The 7,935-nt window shown below is 41.6% G+C and overlaps 1 long non-coding RNA gene across 1 annotated transcript; it reads right to left on the bottom strand.

Annotated features, from left to right (window-relative positions):
- Window positions 1–1,419: 1,419 nt before the first annotated feature.
- Window positions 1,420–3,614, bottom strand: LOC118782412. Its single transcript, XR_005005139.1, has 3 exons — window positions 3,481–3,614; window positions 3,297–3,343; window positions 1,420–1,443 (listed from the first exon to the last, which is right to left on the bottom strand). It is a non-coding gene; the product is annotated as an uncharacterized LOC118782412 (long non-coding RNA).
- Window positions 3,615–7,935: the final 4,321 nt, after the last annotated feature.

Genomic DNA, 7,935 nt, shown 5'->3' with positions numbered 1-7,935 from the left:
TCCACCTTTGTAATCAAGAGTGGAAATTTGACTTCATCTTGAAAAATTGACAAAAAGTTTAACATCATAGTGACATTGAGCAATGTTTAGGTTACACATCATCACAAAATGCCCCTATATGGTAGCTAATGAGCCATAATATCAAAACGAAAATGATCTTCTTATTCACAGGGTCACTCGGAATGATTTGGTAATTTCGTTCCATAGTAACGCTGTCTAACTATTAACACCAACAACAGATTATTGGTCGGAAATACAACAGAATCCGCTAACCTGGGCTGCCAGGTTTGGCATAATTATTTTTCCTAATTGGTAGTGATTACGCACTGACTTGTGTGACTGAAATGGCAATAGTTTCGTTTCCTTACTTAGATCGCGTCAACTTAACAAAATAAAACATGCACTTTAGCCATCAATTTCAACACTCGTTCCTGCACAGAATTAGCCACGGTTTGTTTCCACAGTTAGCACATTATTTTTTGCGGCTCCAGACAGATTTTTTTTCTTTCTGGCCAAAAATGGCTCTTTAGATAGTAAAGGTTGCCAAACCCTCCAATAGAGGGTTACGTACCTTGCCCAAAGGTACAGCAGCCTGAGTGGGGAATTTAACCGGCAACCTTTCGGTTACAAGTCCTGCTCCTTAACCACTATGCTATAGCTGAAGCTTGTGTGAAATCCCTGTTTATTTGCATCATGAACTTGCATGTGTGTAAACTTGGGGGTGTTTGTGAGGCAGTGTGTGTGCATGTGCACGCGCGCGCATGTGTGTGTGTGTGTGTGTGTGTGAATGTATGCATGTTACAGAGTGTGCGTGTGTATACGCTTGTTAGTGTGTGTTACAGTGAGTAATGAGTTGAGTGTTCGTGTGTGCATATTTGTATGTGTGTGTGTGAGGTATAAGAGTCTACTCCAACTGGCAAAGGGACACTGAGTTTTTCTTGTTCCAAAGCCCAACCCCAGGATAGACGGGTTGAGTGAAGGTGGTGTGGAATCTGTGCAGGATGGTCAGTGCGTCACAGGAAACGCTGTAGAAGGACAGAGTGCCAGCCGGCCAGTCCAGATACACTCCTACTCTGCAAGAGGGGGAGGGGGGTGCGGGTATGTCTGTTCTTTTCTTATTGTAACAGACATGGTAACGGTCAGAAAAGCAGCGCAGATTCCAGGAGTTTACATTCCCTCCAAGCTTACAGTCATCACTCGCTCCTTTCCTGCTGATTCCTTTATATGTCACTGCTACAGAAACACCCTCTTTCTTCCACTCAGCCTCCCAGTAACAGCGAGTCCCAGACAGACCCTCTCTGCACAGCACCTGGTACACAGAGTCAAATCTCTCAGGGTGATCAGGATATGGCTGGTCGTGTGTGTCTGTCACCTTCCTGTCCCCCTCAGACAGAGACAGCTCTCTGTGGACTGTATTAGGGTCCAGTGTGAGCTGACAGGCATCTGCAGACAGGAAGATATTATTATTAATATTCATATAATTATGTGTGTGTCTGTGTTTCTATGTATGAGAGAAAGAAAAACAGGTTTCTGTTTATTGGTGTATCATTTACTTGTTTCCTTATTTTGGTGTATGTGGGCATGTTTGTATACACTATCTGTACATATACACTCTTGTCAAATGGACAGACTGAGAAAATAAGGCATATAAACACACTGTAGTATGTGGCATATAGCATGGTACAGTATGCATGCTTGCACATGCTTCTGTATAGATACAGATGTGTATGACTGTGAGTGACTGTAAAAGTGTGTCTGTTTTTTGAGTGTCTCTGGTCTTAATATGAAAGAGACAGAGAGAAGACAATGACTAAACAGGAGAAGGGAGACAGAGAAAAGAGTAATGTAGAAAGAAGGAGAGAGAGGAGAGGAATTTGAAAAAACGTCTTTTCTCCTCTTTGTCCTCAATCCCTACACTAGGGCTGGGCGGTATGGCCGTACTGGTATATCGTACAGCTATTTTAGTGCAAGAACAGCCATCCCCGGTTTGTGGTATTAGGTTTCTTCCTGTATTGTTTTCGCTTTATTCATACCTGATGCAGGAGCACACCTCCAAAGTTCAATGAAATGCTTCCGGGGAAGAAAAATTTCACTCGTATCTATATGTTGGTTAACTTACCTATTAGCTTTGAAAAACACATAGCATATGTTTTCACTCTTTATCTTTGTAGCAATGTGTTTCCATCTACCACATGGAAGCAGCATAGTGCTGTTATCAACATTGAATAGATACGAGCAGTGGCGGCGGGTGAGCTGGAAACAGGGGAAGCCCGAACGCTACCTTTAAATGTGTCATTACTTTCAAACTGTTCCCCTTTATCCTCATTAACAATAAAACAAATAATTCACAGAATAATTGACACCCATCAGAATAAATGATTATGTTTGTGAAACACCACAGATTGTCTGAAATTTGTGTGCTATTACAAAAGCTACAGCATGAGATTGTTTAATCAACAAGGATGGCAATTTGAATAATTAAGTGGTAATCCCAGAGTTTTCTCTTAAATGTTTCACATGATAGCTTTCTTGTGTTAGAAAATTCAAATTACAAAACGGAGCTAAATTTAGTTAAATCAATTTAAATGACTGAGAATAAACTTTTAGGTTAGGTTGAGTGCAATGAACAATATCGTTTAGAACACAGACCTCACAAAAGCTGTGATGTGTCATGAGCATTTAACGTAATTTAAATCGATAAATGCCATCCTTGTTAATTAAACAATCTCACATTGTAGCTTTCTTAAACACACAAACTACAAACAATCAGTTGTGTTTCGCAAGCATAATCATTTATTCTATTGGAATAATTGGTGTCAATTATTCTGTGAATTATTTGTTTTATTGTTAATGAGGATAAAAGGAAACAGGTTGAAAGTAATGATAGATTTAAAGGTAGTGTTCGGGCTTCCCCTGTTTCCAGCTCACCCGCCGCCACTGCTCGTATCTATTCAATGTTGATAACAGCACTATGCTGCTTCCATGTGGTAGATGGAAACACATTGCTACAAAGATAAAGAGTGAAAACATATGCTACGTGTTTTTCAAAGCTAATAGGTAGCTAATAGGTTTCCAGTTCACCTGCCGTCCCTGGATACAAGTGGCGTTTTTTCCCCCGGAAGCATTTCACATGGCCTTGGAAAAGTAGAGGTGTGCTCCCGCATCAGGTATAACTAAAGCAAAAACAATACGGGAAGAAACCTAACGCTGCATACCAGGGATAGCTGTTATTGCGCTAAAAATAGCTATTCGATATACCGGTATGGCTATACCGCCCAGCCCTACCCTACACTTACATTTCCTTAGTCCTGGTTTGTTCCTGTTCTCTCCTCCATGGTCCACACTGTAGGAACAGCACAAGAACAGACAGTAACTTGATGACACACAACCTGGCTATAAGGTGCAGTGTGGAAACTTAGAGCCCTGTGACAATAGAACAGCTCTACACATTCTCACACCACTGCTGTTCTCTGTACTTACAGCAGCGTCTGCAGTTTACAGCTGGGGTCCTCCTGTAGTGCTGAGAGCACTCTCAATCCTGAGTCCCCTGGGTGATTGTAGCTCAGATCCAGCTCTCTCAGGTGTGAGAGGTTTGATTGCAGAGCTGAAGCCAGAAAAGCACAGCCTCTCTCTGTAACTCGACACCCTGACAGCCTGCAGAGAGAAGGATATATTGACAACTCTTCACTGTCCCAGCTCTGGCCAACCCACATAGATTGCACACATCAGCAGTAGTGTGTTCCTCACCCCAGTCTCTGCAGTTTACAGTGTGGGTCCTCCAGTCCAGCAGAGAGCGCTCTCACTCCTGAATCCTGCAGATCATTGTCTCTGAGCTCCAGAAATCTCAGCTCTGCGTTGGGTGAACACAGGACTGAGGCCAGAGTATCACAGCAGCCCTCTGTGAGATTACAGTCCATCAAACTGTGGACAGGAGGAGACAAGATCTCTATTCATTATAAACACACACACACACACACACACACACACACACACACACACACACACACACATACATACACACACAAAACACCATTTAGCAGATGCTCTTACCTAGAGCGACTTACAAATAAGTGCATCACTATGCGAAGACTTTTTACACACACACACACACACACACACACACACACACACACACACACACACACACACTCTCTATCTGAAATTATACTACCTAAAAATGTACGCACTTGTATGGGTGTACAGTGCACTGTGACTATTAGTCTGTCATGGAGAAAATGCCACTTGGATAGAGGTGATACGGATTACCTACAATAATGTATGTGAAAGTATTCAAGCCTTCATAATACATTTGCATAACCTTTCTCTTTGACTTCACCTCAAAAAAGGTTTCTACACAGGCTGAACAAAGCGCTATTTTCCTTTTGAAAGTCTTTCATTCAGTGAATCATAATTGCAATACAATTACCTGACATTTGTATTCAATATTTTGCTCAATTACATTTGAAATTAAAAATAGTGGAAAAAGTTGCCTCCTTTATAAGGTAATCAAATGTTTATTGCACTTTTACATACAGCTTTAAAAGAATTGTATTTTTTCATTTTTACTCTTAAACTCAATCTGGAGAAGACTGAGCTTCTCTTTTTTCCATCAAAGAACTCCCCAACAATCAATGCTCCAATCACCATTGAGGGTTCTGTGGTGGCCCCCTCCAGGTCAGCCAAAAACCTGGCTGTGACCCTGGATGACTAGTTAACCTTCACAGGCCACATTGCGGTGGTCACCCGGTCCTGCAGATTCTCCCTCTACAACATCAGGAGGATCCACCCTTTCCTTACCCAACAAGCAACCCACCTCCTGGTTCAAGCACTAGTCATCTCCCGCCTTGACAACAGCTTACTGGCTGGCTTACCGGCCTGCGCTATCAGGCCACTTCAGCTGGTTCAGAATGCTCCTGCACACCTAGTGTTCAACCTCCCAAAACATTCTCATGTAACTCCGCTACTCACTGCACTTCACTGGCTTCCGGTGGCAGCCTGCATCCAGTTTAAGACACTGGTACTGGCTTACCAGGCCACAAGAGGCTCCGCCCCGTCCTACCTTCAGTTTCTGATCACTCTATACACTCCAACTAGATGTCTCCGCTCCACCTCCTCTGGGCAGCTGGCGGTCCCCTCACTTCGGGAACCTGGCAGCCATTCACACTCGGCCATGTCTTTTTTCTGCCCTCGTTCCGCGGTGGTGGAATGACCTTCCTCACCCAATCAGAACTGCGGAATCACTCGGCATGTTCCGCAGGAGCCTGAAAACCCACCTTTTCAGAATCCACCTGTCCCCTATTGTGTATCCTTTCTGTTAGGTTTCTATTAAAAAAAACCTGTACCCTGTCTCTATGTTGCAGGTTTGTTTGCAGATTTCTGTTTTATTGTCGCAGGATATACAGGAGCACGGTACTGTAAATAATTAATTTGCATTCCTACTGTGATCTTTTGTCTATGAAGAAGTCAGCTAAACCTGTTTGATGTACTAACTGTAAGTCGCTTTGGTTTAAAAGCGTCTGCGAAATGCCACATTGTAAATTGTGCTCTGATCAACTGAATACATGATTGTGGAAAAAAAAATCAAAACTATGTATAGTTTGTTTTAATGTCATGCACCATTCAGCATTTAGACAAATAAAGGTTGTTTTGATGTCAAGAATATCTTTGCTTATTCTAATTATGTCAATTTACTCTCATCTACCAGTGTGATCATTTTATAACTCAACATTTTTAACATTTTTTCCCCTTTATTGCAAACCCAGTTTTTGGAATTGCCAACTGTCCATTTGGCTCATCTCATTGTGACAACCTCTGTACTTGGGCAGGAGAACTAAAGGCAAAACATACTTGCACACAGAAAGCAAACTATCTCCAAATCCTGTTTATAAATACAGATTCAAGCTCAACAGCGAAATAATATGTCCAGCTGACACACTAGAGATCACAGCGGCTAAGAGGCAGCGCTATATTTGATCTACACTCAAAGTAATTACAAAGTAAACAGGCTGTGTGGACATGCACAAATGTACACATACAGTGGTCAAACATTCCCAAAAGACAGCTTGCGTCCAGTTGGCACATATGACCAGAGATGTACAGATTCTCCTGAAAACTGAATATTATGGTTCGGAATTGGTCACCTGGCAATCCTAAAGCTCAAATGAAATGTGTTTTATCCTGCTTTGCTGTGACAGAGGAGTATAAAGAGAGTGGTGGAACTAATGTGGACAGATAAGGCTGAGAGAAGGGAGTAGACTAATATTTATACACAAATTCCTGCTCTGTACTTACACCAGCGTTTCCATTTTAGAGCTGGAGTCCTTCAGTCCAGCAGAGAGTGCTCTTACTCCTGAGTCTCCTGGGTGATTGTAGCTCAGATCCAGCTCTCTCAGGTGTGAAGAGTTTGAATGCAGAGCTGAAGCCAGAGAAGTACAGCCTCTTTCTGTGATTCGACAGCCTGACAGCCTGCAGAGAGAAGGACATGAGAGTCCCAAACCGCAAGGGTGAGACACATGGCACTTTATTATAGGTAGGATGCTTAGTTTTTTCCTGACCATGTGACCTGGAAGGCATTTAGCCTGTATTTTACTCTGCGTCCTCAAGGCACAACTGGAGGCACTCTAATTTGATCAGGTAATTAGCATATAAACGTTACAGACCTTACAGTAGGTAAATACAAAATAACAAATGGACTATGATTCAGAGTGTGTTCAACAACTACACAACACTAAAAAACACAATACTTTATTCCCTTTTGTTTAAATAGCTTGCATAGATGTTCCTCATGGTTATAACAATGCACCTGGAAAGTGGATAGCTAGGGAAATGATGGCACAGAACTGTGCAGAAAGATTAATAAAAGATCAATAACCGATTAGCTACTGAAACAGAATATCATCGTGGTCACCTGGCCACCTGAATGGTGTCACGTTCTCATTTAGCCTCACTTACTAGATGTGCGACTTCAGCCACATGCTGAGACAATGCAATCATCCAACATATTTGAGATGGATTTGTATAGGAAAATGTATAAAAATTACATGCTCCTATGCATGCAGCTACCCTTTTTAATGCTTGTGATTAGCTGTGATGTGCATATGCAAAACCAAAGCTGGAATGACAAATGAGAAATTTGGTCACCACTCCTCAAATCCCTAAATTTGCCAATAAGAAAGCGTGAGCTATCCCACAAACAAATACACATGCAAGGCATAGACCATAGACCAAACATACATAGACTAACAATAATAGTTACTTTCTTCTTGTTTTTAATTTTCCTTTTATCTTTATTATAATTGTTAATTAGTTTGTTTATTTCTGCTACCATCATCATAAATACTAATTTCACAAAGATGATTATATAACACTCTAGAAACATTCCTCAGATCAGTAAAACAGTTTCTTTTACTGAAGATTCAAGGAAGACAAACAGGCTTGGTACAAGAGTTCACACACACTAAGCAACTCAGGACAGCAAATACATGGACAAGGGCAGGGCATCAATAACAGAAACACAGGTGAAATCAACACAGGTGGAGGGCATTAACTAAATGAAGGACATGGAACACAGAAAGTTATGAGGCCACCTGGTGGTCATCTCAGGAAGCAGCAGCCAATCTCTGACATCCTATTCATCTGCGTCCTGTGTATTTGGTATTGACGTTACTTATGCTGTTCTATCATCAGTTTCTGTTTGTTATATTTATGTCCATGTATTTGTTCATTCTATTTGTTCTGTTTGTCTATCTGGTAATAACAGAGCTGGGGTAGGGTGGGTGTTGGTAATGGTTTTGAGTTGGGGGATACAGTGGATGGACACGGAATGTATTTTGGTTGGGGCAAGAGGAGGAGGGTGTATGTGTTTGGAGCGGTTTCATCTTTTGAATGTATAGAATTAGAAATAAAAAACAAAAGAGACACTGAAGTATGTATAAT

This window comes from Megalops cyprinoides, chromosome 8, assembly GCF_013368585.1.
Source record: "Megalops cyprinoides isolate fMegCyp1 chromosome 8, fMegCyp1.pri, whole genome shotgun sequence".
In the NCBI taxonomy this organism is placed as follows: Eukaryota; Metazoa; Chordata; class Actinopteri; order Elopiformes; family Megalopidae; genus Megalops; species Megalops cyprinoides.
This window is presented reverse-complemented; position numbering and strand designations above follow the sequence as displayed.